Below are 17,996 nucleotides of genomic sequence, written 5' to 3' on the forward strand. Positions count from 1 at the left end.
ATTTGAGCCACTGTTACATTACAGTATGGTTCCCACCCTAGCATTGACTAACACTTCCACCATGACACATATATATCATTTCGTTTTTGTGGGTTTTTTTTGGTATGTGTTGAGAATGAGAATTTCTTTTAAAACGCAAGAAGTACTAGAACATTTCAGTCTGTCAGGGTGAATGAGCTAGTGGATGGCAGGGGCTGAAGATGCTGTTTCTCGGAGGGACTGATCCTGGCATCGAAGCTTCTGAAAAGCTGCACAGCGATGGGATCCTAAGCCCACGTGGAGACTGACTTCTGTCACAAGATTCGACACTTTCTGTCCTACAGTAGGAAGGAAGGAGGTGGTGGTTTATAGACTGCGCTCCATGACTCCCTTTACTCTTTAAGGAAGAGTGGGGTAGAGGTTGAAAGAGGTGAGGGCAGAGGGGAAGGTGGGCGTTGGAGCCCTGAGGGTGGAGCGTCAGATGGCAGCAGGACCCGCAAGGAGGGCAGGCGGTGAGGTGCAGAGAGGTTTGGTGAACACGGATGCATGGATTTCATGTGGGTTTGGTCTACTCTCTATAACACCAGTAACTATAATTGATAGTTTTTATAAAACAAGATTATTGGCTTGAAGTTTTGATCCATGTCTGACCCTGCACCAGAGTTGCCTTTCTCTAAATATCTAGATAACCACACCCACACACACTTAGATGTTTATGAGAAGGTTACATATATTTCAGGTACTTCGTATTCATTATATGATAGGAACATAAAGTGTAATTTTCGAAGTTTTCAATTAATTACAGTTTAGGCATTTCAAGAAAGAGGATGGATTTATGTCCTTGTCTTGGTAGCTGAGATTACTTAAAGGGGGTCATTTCCCCCCAAATTCCTAAGATTGGTGCAGAAATTCTTTCAAAAGCGACTTCAATTCTGACTTTATCCTTTTATGAATACATTTTTGATCCTTTTATCTTGAAATGTGTAATACAAATCTAGTCATACTTCTACATAAAAATTATATTGGGAAATCAGACTTATGGATGTGTGCTTTTTATTTGATATTTAATAATGCCCTAAGGCAGGTAATTCAAATTTTTATTAAAGTGAAATGATTTGACGGTCAGACTTTGAATTTAATGCATGAATGTTTCATTTAAGCTCTTGGAACTGAAAAGAAAAAAAAACTTTTTTCTGATAGTTCTCTAAAAAATGTTCAAAATAATTCAGATTTATTTTAGCTATGTTTTACTAAAATAACTTTAGTTTTTGGACTTAAAATGACATTTTTTTGCATGACATGTCTAGACATCTGGAGGGCTTTGATAACCAAGACTTATTATTCCCATGAATAATCTGTGACTTTTAATATTACCATTTAAGAAGTATGAGCTGTGCTTTTGTACTTGTTTAAAGAGTTAGCATATACCTCACTCAGGTGCAGGGCTGGCTCAGATTTCTGGGAGCCCATTTACCTCTTGACTTTCTGTATGATGTTAGGAGAACCAATCTTAGGAATAGCAAAGCAAAACTAAGACCAGGCGTTACATCCAGTTTCCTCGCTGCCCTTGGTATCATGACATTGGTACTAGTCTTCCAATGGAACGATTATTTGCCCGTTTGTTTCATTAAATATTATCCAATTAAAAAACTATTCTGATTGTTCAGAGACTTGCCTGTTTTCCCTGTGACTCAAATACTATTAAACCGCTCACGTGTGTACAATGACTATAATTCATTATAGTTATTTATTTTCTATAAGAACCAATGCCATAGAGCTCTTTGAATAATCCCCTTTTGACCTCTTAAAAGGGGAAAATATAAGTGTACCCCAAGTAGACTAGAAAAAAAAAAGAAAAAAGAAGGGTTATTAAACGAGTGTCTCTGAATGTCAAGATTGCCCTCAGTTTTGGGCAAAGACCCTTTCTGGGTCTTTGAAGTCATGGACTGTAATGGACTCCTTCTTGTGTATACTTTTGCAATTAATAATGTTGCCTTAGCTTTAATAATGCGTAGCTAGCCTCAGATTCGTACCAGTTTTCTTTTATAACCTAACAGAGTTGTAGGTGAGGAAAGGCTCAGGCATTACAGAAAAGGAGAGGCTGTGCAGGAAAGGGGTAATGTCAGCTGTGAATGACCAAGTAGGTAAAAGCTATAATCCTCCCAGGATAAATGGAAAGCTCAGAGCCACATTTTTCAGTCAATAGAGCTTGGACTCTCCTCAGTCTAATAATTTAATATGATGCACAGCATTAGGGTGGGAAATGAAAGCTCGATGGATATAGCTGTTTTCTATTTACTGTATCATATAGAATTTCCTGAAAGTGGAATGGATTTCTTAAAGGATTTCAAAATGATTTAAGGAAAAGGGCAAAGTACCAAGGGTGCTCAACCCATCTCTTATGTTGTGGTTGTGTAATATAAAAATTATTATTAACCTAAGAATGAAAACTATCAAAGCTGTATAGACATTTCTTCAATTACTAAAGAAGGAAGAAAATCCCTGCTTCCATATCTTTTTTCTTTTTTATGTATTAGAAATCTTAATCATTTAATGAATAAAAAGTCCTGAATGATCCCCCCTCCATGAATTCAAACAAAATTATGTTTGGGAGGAAGAGAACATTTTCCAGTCATGGGCCAGCTTGTATGTTGAACATTAATATATTATGATATCTTAAATAGAATAGATTTCAGGATTTTGAACTTCACATATTTTCCAAAAGAATATCACTGAGACCAGGTTATCTCATCTAAACATGTTGTATTATGTCTTTTTCCTCATGGATGCCCATTTTTGACAATTTCCTCAAATCAATTTTTGAATTTTATTTTTCCAGCTTGGGATTTATTAAGAAAATATTATTCATAAAGAAGGATCCCTTTCAGTCCCTCTTCATTTACTGCTGGTCCTTTTTAGGTTCTCTTTTCCATGATGAGGTTCACAGAGTCTTAGGGAAACACGGATGGCAGAACTAAGGAGCTGTGACAGCCCAGTGCCAAGGGACCTTCCCGGAGGCGATTTGCTGTTGGAGTCGTCATGGCTCCGCCTGGGGGGTCTGCTCCCTTTTGTAGGTGAATCATCTGCACCCACAGCCTCCCTTACCACCCAGTGCAGGAGACCCTCTCATTTAAATGCCCACATCAGGTCCCTCTATGAAGTTGTAGCATTGGGTGCCTGTTTGCATGACTTTGCTTTTGGGTGTGTCCGAGTCATCTCAGACTCTGTGTAGAAAAGACTGAATTTATGATCTTCCTTCACAGACTTGACTGTGACTCCCAGTTTTCTTAGAAATTCAAGTCATATTGGACATTCCTCCCCCTCCTCTCCCCTCGCATTTCCAGTTTAGCATCCAGGTTTGCAGATGGGCCTGCAGAGAGCTCCCATATCCATCTCTGCATCTCCAGCTCGGCCATCCCAGCCCATAAAGTCAGCATCAGCTCTCACCTGGGTAGTTGCAGGAACATCCCGCCTCTCTTCTACTTAGGATTGTAGAAGAAAGATTCATAAAAGTAAAAGACATGGATGACACAGAGCCCTCAAACGTATGTGACAACTCTGATTGCTTGGTGTGAGCTGCGAGAGTGTTGAGAAGGATTCTGCATCCACAGCTGAGTCCAGTGGCAGGAGTGACATGACTCATTGGGGAACCTCTGTCACTGGGGCCGGGGGTGGTATTTAGCCTCTTACTCCCATCTACCGTGGAGGGTTGGATTATTGGTATCTGATTTAAAATGTCTCCACCATGAAGGTGCTGAGTCTTTTGCAAATGGGCTTTGGAAAATGTACCTGCATTAGATCTACTACTAGTAGGTAGCTGGATGATAGCAGTTATTAAGGAAATATGGAAACCTGGTGAAAAGACCAGATTCTCCAGTCTACCTTGTTTTTAATATTTTCATTTGTTATAGTTAAGGTCCTGATGATTATATAGCAAATAACTTTCATAGGGCAAAACCTAGGAACTCTGAAATCTCAGCATAGGAATGAAATGGCATAAGTGTGACAGAAGGGTTATGGCATGATAGTGTGGAGGAACTTAGCTGCTCCAGACCCTCTGTCAGGGATGGAAGCCATCTCTCGAAGAAGGGACAGGGGTTCGTTAAAGAAGCAACCATGTAAAGGAAAGGTAGATACTGACATCTCCCTCCCCCTCACCCCCCCAGACAAAGATGAGAAACAGTGTATTTTAAAATATTTAAAAAATATGCCATACTGAAAAATTGTCCCTTTAACTATATACACCTTGGAGATATATATTTTTTTGTCTTTTTAGGGCTGCACTGGCAGCATTTGAAAGTTTTCAGGCTAGGGGTCGAACCGGAGCTTCAGCCGCCAGCCTACACCACAGCAATAGCAACGTGGGATCTGAGTCGCATCTGTGACCTACACCATAGCTCATGGCAACACCAGAGCATTAACTCACTGAGCCGGGTCAGAGATCAAACCCGCGCCCTCATGGATACTAGTTGAGTTCATTTCCACTGAGCTGCAATGGAAACTCCATGTCCTGCAGGTATTTTTATGTTAGCATCCAAAGCTAAAACCGTCTAGATGGTGCCCAATATCTTGGACAGAATCCAAAATGTTTGTTGGCTAATATGAAGATTTCTCTGATAAAAAAATTTGCCACCGTGTAACACCATTCTTAAGATAAATTCATTGTTAAAACAATAAAACAACACTGGTTTTGGAGGGGTCTGTTTTCTACAGTGCTTCCTTAAACTCCTGCAGAATTTCTGAATTTGAGTGATCAGTAGCTCACAGGGGTCTTGAGGGCTTGTCTGCAAAGACCTCTTAGAAGCACAGAGTTGAAGTGGATCTCAAAATTCTACTTAATTGAGTCTTCTGCTGAAAAGGTCTCAACTGAAATATTACATATGGTTGCTCCTCCTATCTAGAAACAAACAAGCCAAGAAACAAGTTTTAGGAGATAATTACTTCAGAGGTTTCTTTTTTTTTACTCTTGCATAATGCAAAAGGAAAAAAAAATCTTGTGAAATACTCTCCCAGTAAAATATTAGCTAAATTGGAACACCATTTTGGTGGTGATATTTTTTATGGTTTGCTATAAATGAATATTTTTGATTAATGGAATCAGTTGTATTCCAAGTATTCCAAGATTTATGGCTTTCTTGTGTTTGCAGCATGTGAGAGTTCCCATAACCTTGATGGTACAAACTCATGTAATTTCTCACAGAAATGAATGTTCATGTTGATTTTAGTATGGGTACAACCAACGATTCTCTAACGGCATCTTTTCTTTAAAGAATGATTATATTTAGTGGGTCCCAGCAATGAAATCACTGTAATGAGGAATAAAAGATTGTAAATAAGAATAACAATGTTATTAATCATCTAAATTAGTCATTTATGGCACATTTCTGTACCTGAAATATTTCCATAGGAAATAGTGCTAAAATTCACATTTACTTATAATTAGACATAATACAAACCTTCTCTCATTATAACAGTTGCCCAAATCCCAATTCAACTTCATTTCATTGACTTTGATTTCTGGACTGAAAGCATTAAGCTTGAAACCAGTGAAAAATGTTCATTCAATTAAGAAGTAATTAGATTCTCAATCACCCTTACCACACACTAGGGATGAGGGAAGAAGGGAGAAAAATGTGACTCATTGTAGTGTGTAAAACAGTTTTGTTAATTAGTTTAGTGCTAATTGAGATTGAGAAAGTGTCAAAGTATCATAACATAGGTTTGCTTCTGAATTATTTTATTTTGTCTTTTTAGGGCCACACTCTCGGCACATGGAGGTTCCCAGCCTAGGGGTCGAATCAGAGCTGTAGCCACCAGCCTACACCACAGCCACAGCAACGTGGGATCCGAGCTGCGTCCATGACCTACACCACAGCTCATGGCCACTGAGCAAGGCCAGGAATCGAACCTTCATCCTCATGGACACTGGTCGGATTCATTTCCGCTGAGCCACAATGGGAACTCCTGCTTCTGAATAACTTCGAAAGCTAAGTGTGATGTTTGCTGGTACTTTGATGCAGAGCCATGTAGGAAACACCAAGCACTGTCATGTGTCCTAAAGTTTTGGTTAAAGTTTCTGTGTTTATTCTAGCGACACATCCTAGAGAGTGATGAAGGGGAAAGAACTAATGCTTTTTAAAGCATCAGGCACTGTGCTCTATTTTAGCTCATTTACTCCTCACAATAGTCCCGTGAGGCATGTGTTTTTATTTTCATTTTAGAGATAAAGCAACTGAGGCCGAGAGGGTTTGAGTTTCTTGCTCAAGGTCGCAGCCAATGCAATGCAAAGCAAGGATTCAAACCCAGATAGGTTTAATTGCAAACCCTGAGCTCTTTTCACTATATCACATTACAGATAACAAAGGGCAGACAATTCTGAAGTCTTTGTAAATCTTTGCCTCCTTATCTCTTTAGATAAGATCCTGGCAGTGAGATACCTTGGGAAAAGGCCGGTGTGTTTTCACTTTTGGTAACACATTGCTAATATCCCCCGAAGGGTTATGCTAATTTATGCTTGCACCGTGGATCGAAGGTATTTTTGCCCTTTTGAAAATTAATCACTCTGTAAACTTTCCACCTCTTTCTCATCTCCTTTTAACTTCTCACATGCCTCACATTCTTGAAATGCGTTCATCTCCATTTACCTACTGAAATTGCTATGGAAAGAGTCACCTTTGATTTCTTTTCATTCTTTGTTCCTCTGTCTTTAAATATAATACATGTTCATGGCAGAAAAGTCAAACAATACAGAACGAAATGAATAAGCAGTGGGGTTTCCCTGGTGGCTCAGTGGATAAGGATCTGATGTCACTTCTGTGGCTTGGATTCGATCCCTGGCCTGGGAACTTCTGCATGCCTCAGACAGAACATAAGGCAGCAAGCATCTCAAACCCTTGTCTCAGTGACAGCATCACCAGCACTGGGGTGAACATAGAGCCCCCTTCACCCCATAGCACAGTGAGGGATGGCTCACCACTAATTAGCTGTGTGACCTTGACAAAGTTACTGATATCTCTGAGTCTCTGTTTTCATCACTTAAAAGAAAACCGTAATAGTACCTACCTCATGGGGTGATTGTGACGATACAATGAGATAGTGCAATTAAAGTTCTTAACATATTTTGGTCTACAGTGTAAGTATTTAGTAAATGTTAACCTTTATCATTATTTTTGTTCTTTGGATCTCTTTATGCGTGTATCTCATAAGCATATGCACACAAAATAGATATTTTTCTATCTGCTTATCTGATATATCTTTTCATGTCTTTCAGGAGATATATGTCAGACTTTTTCATGATTGTACATAAGTTGCTTCTAATTATGTACCAAAATTTATTGAGCTGTTCTTATTGTCCATTTTAGATCATTTGCAGTACTTTGCTATAATCAACAGTACTGTGGTTAACATATGCATCTCTTTCTTTAAAGACATCTCAGTAATGAGATTACTGGGTCAGACAGTTTTAATTATAAACTGTGTGTATGCAAATTGTTCTCCCTAAGAGCTGTATTACTTTACATTCCCACTGACCATATGTCCAACCACACATTCTTCTTCACCTTCACTGATATTATTTTCAAACTTTTATCCTCACCAGTCTGATTAAAAATGACTCTGTTATTGTATTAAGTCTTTCTGTGAATGTTTGGTTTTATCCCTGAATTTCCATTTCTGTTCCACTAGTCCCTCTATTCATGAGCACTGGCCGCCACGCTTGTGGCATTGGTGTAAGTTTCATTGTTTGGTAGGACAAGATCCCTCACTAATCTCTTATGCAGAATTTCCTGTTTTCACATGTTTAATTCTTCCAGCTTGAATAAGCTAAGTTATATGATTGTTTTATCAGAAGGACTGAAATAAAGAATGAAAGAGAAGGTGAAAAAAAAAAGAATGAGAGAAAGAGGAAAAGAAAAAGAAAAAAAAAGAATCCTGCTAGAATTTTTCATGTGGATTGCATTGAATATGTAGAATAATTTAAGGAGAATTGATAGTATTACAATATTGAATCTTTCTATCAAGGAACAATGCATGGATCTGTGTTTATTGTTAAAGTTTTAAAAAATATATTTCTTAGATGTTGTATCATTCTTTCCTCTGACTAAATTTGCTACTGAATGTACATTTGGGCTCTGGAGTCAGCCTGGGGTGTGGCTTCATGGGGAATTTCCTTCTACTCGCTGCTCCACAGTTTGGGCAAATTTTTGATATTCTTTCAGCATCAATTTCCTCGTCTGTGAAATGGTAATACTTAGACATACCTCCTAGATATGTGAGGATTAAGTGAAATATGGTAAAATGCATAGCACGGTGCTGAGCAGGGGGTTAGCATTCAATAAATGGAAGCTGTTATTACTAGAATTGGTTTTGCTATCATCAATTTTGATTAGTGTCATTTTTATTATTTTTTTATTGGTTACTGTTTTTTTCATGGAAAAAAATAATTGCTTGAGTTTATCTTGGCTTTTTTAACTATCCTTCTAAGGTAGTTTCCGATAACATTTTAGTTGATTGGGTTTTTTCTAAGTAGACTCTGAATACATCAGTAAATAGTGACAATTTTATCTTCTCCCTTCTAATTTTAATACTTCTTATTTTCTTGGGCCTTCTAGAATTCCCAGAATAATGTTATATAATTAGCAGTGATATCTGGTATCCCTTTCTTATTTCTGATACGCCCGGCTTTTGATTTCCAAATCCTGCAGCATCTTTCCCATCTTCCATCCTTTAAATATCAAAAGCACTTGACACTCTCGACCTCTTCCTTTTCCTTTCTCCCATTTCTCTTGATTTTCCTTCCTTCTGAACTGATCCTGGTATTAGTGGGCATGTTGAAAAAGAAGGTGCCTATTTGTGCCTTGGTTGCAATGGAAGGACATTTATTTTTAACCTTCTTTTCTGTGTATGGCGGTATTCTAGGGCCTGCGTGCAAATATAAACAGTATCAGGGTAGAGCCCCCTGAAGGAGCTTACAGCCTAGTGTGGAGAGTGAATCAGGTAACACAGGTAACTGCAGGTGCAAGCGGCGTGGGGACACTGGCCCAGAGTGTTGTCCCAGCAGACCAGAGGAAGAGAGCATTCTGATGTCTAGCATCATGCTGTTTCTTTAAAGACTCTCCTTTTGGAGATTTTACATGGAATTATCTTACTTAAAAGGGGACATGAGCAGTGGGTTATCAATTTGCTGAGCCAAACTCCCTGGAGCTGAGGGCAGCCTGGTGATCTGCAGAGGCCTCTGAGCAGGACACGAGTGCATGTGTGCTGCTTTATTTTTGATAGCTTTTCAGAAAATTCTCCAATGGTGATTTGACTTGCACTCATTCCTCAGGGTCTCTTCATAGAAGATAATTTAAGATTCAGAAACAGTCACATGAAAGATAGCATCTGTTATAATTATATTGAAATAGCTGATGATTTAGAAGACTTCTCAGGATTATGGCCATACTTCAGGGTCTCATTAGGAACAGTGATCATTGTATAATGGAAAATTTCCTTTTATAGTTAAGCTTTCTTATTATTTATATATAGATAAGTGGGTATTTGGAGGAAGTCCCAAAGGGGAGAAAGTCAACCTGATTACTTTTTTATAGTCAAAGTGTCATTTCTTTAGATGGTTTTACCAGGGAAATTTGTACTCTGGTTACCAAGGAGTAGAGTTATTGTAACAAGTTTAGAAAATATATGAATGCATGAAAAGGGACTTTTGTATCAAATCACGGTAATCCATTAAGCAAAAAAGGCATTTAATTTTGTGTCCACCACGAAGTGCATTAAAATAACAGGAAAGAGGATTTTTTTTTGAAGTGTGAAAACCTACAAGAATAGAGAAAACCAGACGGCAACAACAGTATTTTGGAAGCTGGAAGCAGATGGTTGTGGTGATGGGCTTAGCAGATATGAGGAGCAAGGCTGTTTACGTGACAGAATCTCTCAAAGCCCCAGGAGTTGATGGCAACAGACACCTCTGGATATTGGAGGAAAAGGAGACTAACCGTGTCTGTTGTTAAGAGCTGTTTCCGAAGCAGTTACATCTCCAGATCCCTTCCCAATTTGTGGTGGATCCCTGGATGTCCCTGTCTTAGGGGACATAGGCAAGACTGAGGATCAGGATACCTCACTGAAAACAGGGTGGTTAAGTAACTTCCTTCCCCACTCGGCCGTCAGTACACGCGCAGAAAGACCTCTACCCAGTGGAAGCTGCTGCAAGCTGTCCTTCACCAAAATGGAGTAAGCCAGAAAACAGATGTAGGATCCAGGAAGCAGGAGACCTGACAATGGCAAAAGGCAAAGGAGATCCCCAGAATGACGGTGAAGTGAGGCTGCTGCCGTAGAGGGTGTGAGTCCTGGGGAGAGCAGATGAGAAGGTTCTAGAAGAGCTTCCTCCAGGAGGATGAAATCTATAGCCTGAGTTGATAGACTGAGGAGAGTCAGGCAATTGTAGGCTTTTCTCAAGGGCTGGAAGCATCTTTCTGGAGAAACTGAATAAGCCAAGGAACACTCCAATGAATCAGCCCAGACAGCTCATCCTATAGAGGGCAGGACAGATAAGCCTCCCTGTGTGCTCGGAGCTTGCACTCTGGTTTTCTTGTAATGGTTCTTCCATTTCAGATACGAGCAGTTAAGGATATTTGAAGAAGCCCTGTAACATGTCAGAGCCCAAAACAAAGAGAAAGTGGTAAGCGATAAGACATAAATACTTAGGAAAAGAAAAACTTCCAAAAAGTAATCATTCATATCTTCAGAGAGGTAAGAAAAGAACTTACAACCATTGAATAGGAATCAGATGCTATTAGGAAAAGGAATATTTTTAAAACAAACAAACAAGAGCTTTTGGAAATTAGAGACACGATAGCAGAAATGAAAAAGCTTACAACATAATCAGAAGTCAGAATTGAAGAAATGCCCTAGAGCAAAACACAGGAGAGAAGAAAATTGGAGGATCCATCTAGTAGGTCCATTATCCAAATAATAGGAAACCTGGAGAGAGAGCAGAGAAAATTTAGGAGAGGACCAGCAACAAAATCATTCAAGATGTTTCTCAGAACTCATGGACATACATTTATACGTTGGAAGGACCCACTGAGTTTCCAGTGCAGTAGATCAAAATGCATCCACACTAAGGCACTATTGTTGTGAAATTTCTGAGCCATGAGGCAGAAGATACAGGGAGGAAAAAAAAAAATCAGAATCAAAGAGCTTGGAGTTTAATTGTCAGACTTCTCAACAGCAATACTGGAAACTAAAAGTCGGGGAAGCATGACCTTCAGAATTCTGAGGGAAACTCACAGTCTGCCTACAATTCGTAACCCAGTCAGACTTTCAGTAGTCATGTTCAGATATCCAGGTCATTGAAGATGTATTTCCCAGGAAACAACTGAAAGATGGAGTTCGCCACAATGGAGCAAGCCAAGAAAACAGGTATGAGATCAGGAGACAGGAGATTGGACAAAGGCGAAAGGCAGAGGAGATCCTCAGAATGATGGTGCAGTGAGGCTGCTGCCACAGAGGGTGTGAGCCCAGTGAGAAAGTTCTAGGGGAGCTTCCTCCAGGAAGACGAAGTCGATAGACTGCCTGATGTGCCTTACGTTCACAGGAGGAGAGTCAGACAATTGTAGGTAGTTTTGGATTGAGTACATAGAGGACCAGGGTGGACAAAAACTCAATTATTCACTGCAGAGGAAACAAAAAGTTGTATGGGGAAGGAAATTTAATGATGTATTCATACACATGGTTCAGTTCTGAATACTATTTGTATCATCACAATGGGAGAACCTGAATATGAATATTGATCCAACCCAAATGGGGAAGATGGAGTGAAGGGAAGGGTTTCCAGTGTATGGGTGGTGTGTGTGTGTGTGTGTGTGTAGGGCAGTGGGGGCTGACTGGAGGAAAGACAGTCAAATCGTCCTTCCCTATAGGGAAAGACTACAGACAATGCTGAAAAAGAAAACTGAAAAGGAGTAAAAACAATCACACCAACTAGCTCCATGGTATTAATAAGATAATTAGCCAAGAAAATAGAGGAGGAGAAAATTGTTGGCATATGGGACTGACAGCTTTCCTAACAAACCCTACACTATGGGCATGTATAATATTGATACAAATAGAAAAGTTAGAAATAGAGCAATTGCTCCTGTCCTTTTGTTATACTTTCAAATGTATGTATACACACAAGTGTGTGCACACGTGTACATACATGTGCATACATACATGCATCTTCTTGGGGTGTTTGCTTTGGGCCAGATGTTGTGCTGGGCCTTGAGAACACAGTGCAGATGAGATCCAGTTTGATTCCGTCCCAAGAAAGCTTTCTCTGAAATACTGAAAAGTAAATGCCAAACACATGCTATAGAAAATAATAGATCAATTTTTAGTTAGTGAGATGTTTGTAAAATCAACTGAAATTGTTACTAGTAGCTCAGCTAAGTGCCCGGGAGGGCCCATTATCACATTATATCTGTTGTCATATTTCATTTCACCCAATCCCTGCAAAGTATGTGTTGTCTTCTGAGGCTCAGAAGGATCGAGTGGATTGCCTAAAACCTTACTGTGCTGGTAGCAGGGCTGGGATTTGAACTTGAGTCTTGCTTATTCCACATCCACACCCCATACTGTGATCAACTGAAACCTTTTCCCAGGTAGACTGGTATCTCGCAGTGAACAAGATCCAGCATCCATCTCTGGTGGGGTCTAATAGATACCCTCAGAGTGCCTTGGCTTTGAGAGAGTGACATTTTCGTTGCTTGAAAAAGAGGAGGAAAACTCAATAAGCATAGGGCATTCTCTTCAGTTTTTCTTATGAGGGAGATCTTGTAGAGTGAGTACCTAAATTCACCAGCAGAGTCCACACTCAGGTAAAGTAGAATTCATCCCAAGTTTCTGGAGAACCATCTAAATCAAGCCCTTAGAGCTTCGGAAATGAGTGAGACACCCATGGGCATGCACTCACATTGTGCTGTGGATGTGTGTTCAGTGTTAAAATGCTTGGGTAAGCCCTGATCTTGTGTCACCACAGTGTCTGCATATTTCCTTACTTATCTTGTCTAATTGATGTTTTGGCCCATAGTAGATTAATTTTTAGAGTAGTGGATACATTCTTAAAACGAAACTGAATAACTTTGATGAGCTTGGAATCTCTGCTCTCTAGACCAGCCTTTCCCAAATGTCTCTGTAGAGCCTTCGTCCATCAAGATGTTTGTTAAATCAAGAGGTTACCCTTGAGTTCCCTGGTGGTTCAGTGGGTTAAGGATCTGACATTGTCATTGCTGTGGCTCCGGTTACTGCTGTGGCATGGGTTCTGTCCCTGGCCTGGGAACTTCCACATGCCGCAGGTCTCGCCAAAAAAAAAAAAAAAAAAAGACTTTCCCCATAAATTTGGAGAATCCTGAAATATTACTCTCCTTTTGGAGATTTACACTGTATATTCACATATTAGAAACTCTGAGATGGTTTTGTATGAAAGAAGCATATTTTACTCAATAGAGTAAAACCAGAGTTTCTACAACCTTTTTGAATATAGATGCATTTTTTTCCACCCAACTTCTAGTGTTGTTGGAACACATTTTAGGAAATGAGGGACTCCGGGTTATTTTCCTTTTGCAAAAAATTCATACCTGCTGACTTTTAGGCTCCTTTATAAAGCTCTAAAATGCTGAGTCTTTTTTGATCATCAGTCAGTTTCATGTCAGTCATTTTGACTTATAATTTGTTGAGTTTTAGCTATTAAATACATACATAAGCAGTGTCCTATTTTACCTTTTTTCCTTTTTGTTTTGTGTAATCTTTATTTTTTAAAATTTTATTTTGTATTGGAGTATAATTGATTCACAATGTTGAGTTAATTTCAGGTGCACAGCAGAGTGATTCAGATATACATATAAATGCATTCATTTTTTTCAGATGCTTTTCCATATAGATTATTACAGAATATCGAATAGAGTTCCCTGTGCTATTCAGTAGCTCCTTGTTGATTATTTATTTTAGATAAAGTAGTGTGTACTGTTTGACCCTTGAAATCATATCTGTGAGGCGTAATCTTAAAGATTTGGTCATGACTCACTATCTTATTCGAAATTTAATTTGGAAATATATGCCACCAGATTGCTAATGTTTTCTAATAAATTGTTTCAGAAATTATATATATATTTATATGAATATATGGGTGTACATATGTGGACACATATAGCCCATTACATAAGCGTATCTGTACACACACCGTGTATTAACAATTTTAAAGTATTCCATTATATAATAGTTTATTAAAGGAAATTTTTTTTTTTTGTCTTTTTGCCTTTTCTAGGGCCGCTCCCGTGGCATATAGAGGTTCCCAGGCTAGGGGTCACATCGGAGCTGTAGCTGACGGCCTACGCCACAGCCATAGCAACGCAGGATCCGAGCTGTGTCTGCAACCTACACCACAGCTCACGGCAACGCCAGATCCTTAACCCACTGAGCAAGGCCAGTGATCGAACCTGCAATCTCATGGTTCCTAGTCGGATTCGTTAACCACTGCACCACGACGGGAACTCCAGGAAGGAGACTATTTACTTTTTTCCACTTTCTTGCTGCAGTGAATATCCTTGTGCATAAAATGTTTGTGTGATTAGGTGATTATATCTCTATTGTAAGTTTTGAAAAGTTTAATTCTGGGTCAAAGGTATATGCATTGTGAATTTTAATAGATTTTATTTTTTGCCCAAAAGATTGGACTAGTTTACATTTAGCAGCTGTGTGAAAGTGTCAGTTTCCCCCCTCCCATCTCTGGCAATGTGAGTAAATATATGAACTAAAATCTTAGCTAATGTCATTTTCCTAAAGGGGAAGACTGTTTATTCGTTACCTCAAAAAGTACAATTGTTTTTATGTGTTATTCTATATTTATTTTTATATATTTATTTAATAGAATTGCTTGGAGACAAGGAAGAAGTGTTTGTGCCATTACTACACAGAAAATTAATGACAATAGCTAAAAGCTCTATTTTTATTTATTATTATGCATGACATGTACATTTTTTTTGTTTAGATAACAGGTCCAGCATTCATTTATTTATTTTGGTTGAAAATATGTATTTCTATGAAATTTTGCATAATAGATTCTGCATAGAAATAAAGTTATTGTAGACGTCATGGAAAAATGGTAGCGATGACAACCTTGAGCACGAAGATATTTTTGCAATTTCCGCCTTTTCTCAGGAAATGTCTAGTTTTTGCTGTCTCCTGTTAGACTGTATAAGACTTTTCAGTTGGCTGTGGAGGAATGTCAGGAACATAATTGATTCATTCTTTTTGCCTAAAGGAGGAAGACAATGGTCCTCTAGTGCCCTTGGATGAGAAACAGAGACTTTGACCTGCAGCTTCAGTTTATCCTCAAAGCCTGCATTGTTTGTCTTCATCTAATCCAACTTTGATGGACATCTGTGACAGCTGCCTGTACACATGCTCTAATGAAATATTAGAAATGGCTGTACCTTCAAAAGAAACCCCGTATTATATATCCACATCACCACTGCTAGTCTTCATATTTTTGCACATACTGTTTATTGCTTATGTGTAGAAGAAATGAAACTAGTTTTCGGAGTTATTATTAATATGAATATATATCATGTATTAATACTGAGACAGGAAAAATACATTGCCAGCCTTAGCACTCCTTCATTTCCTGTCTCCAACAGAAAATTCACTCATTCGGAGAATAATGCAATTCTTGATAATAAAATGCAAGTTCTGATCAAGAACAGCATACAGCTTCAAAATGGAATGTGAAGGATTAGTGAAAATCCTCTCCCATGTTACTTTTCAGCCCTCACCATGATTAATGTCCGGGTGATTTGTTATGATTTGTGAGTTAATGCGCAAACCTAATAATCACTGTATATATTAATTTCTTAGCTAAAGGTTTTAATTGAATCTAGGATTCTAATCATATTTATTTGACGTATTAGAAGCCATGGTTTCTAGGACTTTGAGAAAGGTATAATAAATATATAGAGTAAAAAAGTGGACACTTTATTTTTATTTTATAGCTTTATTTTCCATGGTAGAAGCATATATTTAATAGTACTCCATAATAATTTAGTGTTGTACATTTTGTAAGACTTTAAAGTATTTTATTCTATAGGTTTCACTTCAATGTATTGAATGTTTCTTTCTAAGGTGACTAACAATATCCTTATTTTAATTTTAAGTGCTGCTGGCAAATTAAGCATATGCTTAGATGCAGTTAGATGTGACCAAATGAGATAATTTACATAAAGCAGTAGAGTGCCTGGCAGAAAACAAGTACTTAATAAAGATTATTTGTGGTTATAATTATTGGCATAAAACTAATGACTTCAATGACATAGACTTATTTTGGAGGGATTTTATGATGCCAAGTATCTAAGTTAGACATAGCGATTATACAGATGGAATAAGTGTATTCGTTGAAAGGTTTAGATGGGGTGAGTAGAGGTTGTAATAATGAAAGCATTAAATACAAATAAAAATCACACCAAGCATCTCTGCAAATGGAAGCAAGGAAAGTTCATGGTGGAGCCTTGGGCAGGGAGCGAGAGGACCAGAGCCGCCCCAGGAGGGAAGCAGGGGCCGATGAAGGGTCTGGATCCCACGTCGCCATGGACCACATTAGGGCAGATCAAGCAGTGCCTCTGAGCCACAGAGGCAGCCCCGGATTCTTTGTTTTGTAGTTTCTTGCACACAGAAATGAAGAAATGGCAAAGCACGGCTGCAAAAAACTTGGCGTATTTGAACACGTGTTGTATAGACTAAAACGGATACCACATGCTTGCCAAACATTGGCTGTGGGTGTAGCTTCTTTTGTAGTTCACATCAAAAGGCAAAATCTGAAGCCTTTCTTGAGTGAGAGGCCAGCTGGGCTGCGGGCACTCCTCTGGTAGAACCTGCTTTGAGGCCCTGGGACTAAACAGTATACAGGCCCCCAGCTTCTCAGCTCCTCAGCTGGGGACTGTTCTTGGACTTGACTTTAGATGCTTCTTACAGACTCCCATCATTGTCCTTGAGAAATACAAAATAAACATAACAACAAAAGCTAATTCAAATGACTTCCAGGGTAATATCTAATATTTCCCCTCCAAAAAAATATTTTTTTAAGTGAAGCAATCAAACTTAACTGTATATTTTCCAGTCAAAAGACCGAAAAGAATTACTTGATTTGGCTTGTGGTGTCCATCAGTGAGATTGCCTGGAAGCCTCTATTCTTTAATGTGGGAAATCCCTTCATTCCACTGCTAGGTGCCTCAGACTCAGACTATTAATGCTGGTTATAGTGATGCTTTCATAGGAATGAGTTGAAAGAGTTAGTCAGTCAACAAAAGTGCACATGGCTGATCTTAGATCTATTTTGATGGTGGCATGGCAAGGAAAATTAGAAGGATCTGGAAATTGGGGAAGGCACCTCCCAAAGCAAAGTGTAGTTAACTGGGGATAAGGGACAAATTGCACAGAGCTTGAAATTTAATGTAGGGTGGATTTTGTTTACCTAATAGGAAAAAAGGCAAAACCAAGGTTCTTTTTTTTTTTTTTTTTTTCCCCCACATAGTATATACATACATAAGCACTTCTGATTCTTGGTAATTAATGTGGTTGATGGTATGTAAAGTGACATTGATCTCACAGGCTTGTTAGTTAATTTGAGTCATTTTGTTGGTCAGTCTAACTAAAAGACTCTGATTTTGTTGATCCTTTTAATGAACCAACATATGATTCTGTTAGTTTTCTCTACTACTTTCAGATAATCTTTATTATCTCCTTCTGCTTGCTGTGTGTTTATTTAGTGCATTTTTCCAGTATTGTATCTTAAGGTGGGAATTTAGGTTATTGGTTTGAGATCTTTTGAAATAAAGGCATTTATAGTTATACATTTTCCTCTAAGCATTGCATCCTGTAAGTTTTGTTTGTTATGTTTTTGCTTTCTTTCATCTCAAAATATTTTCTAGTTTGCCTTGTGATTTCTTCTTTGACCCAGTGGTGTCTTAGGAGAGTTTCCACGTATTTATAAATTC

The 17,996-nt window shown here is 38.6% G+C and overlaps 1 protein-coding gene across 2 annotated transcripts in view; it reads left to right on the plus strand.

Annotated features, from left to right (window-relative positions):
* CA8 (carbonic anhydrase 8) overlaps nucleotides 1-17,996 on the plus strand; it is a 123,606-nt gene that overhangs the window by 76,800 nt on the left and 28,810 nt on the right. Inside the window, exon 9 of one of the 2 annotated variants that reach the window (XM_047783871.1) lies at nucleotides 15,272-16,302. The exons of the other annotated variant lie outside the window; for it this stretch is intronic. The gene's annotated coding sequence lies outside the window, so the exon portion shown is untranslated. Of the gene's footprint in view, nucleotides 1-15,271; nucleotides 16,303-17,996 lie in introns of those variants that run through there. 2 annotated transcript variants of the gene reach the window in all.

The sequence above is a fragment of the Phacochoerus africanus genome, chromosome 6, assembly GCF_016906955.1.
Source record: "Phacochoerus africanus isolate WHEZ1 chromosome 6, ROS_Pafr_v1, whole genome shotgun sequence".
Classification (NCBI taxonomy): domain Eukaryota; kingdom Metazoa; phylum Chordata; class Mammalia; order Artiodactyla; family Suidae; genus Phacochoerus; species Phacochoerus africanus.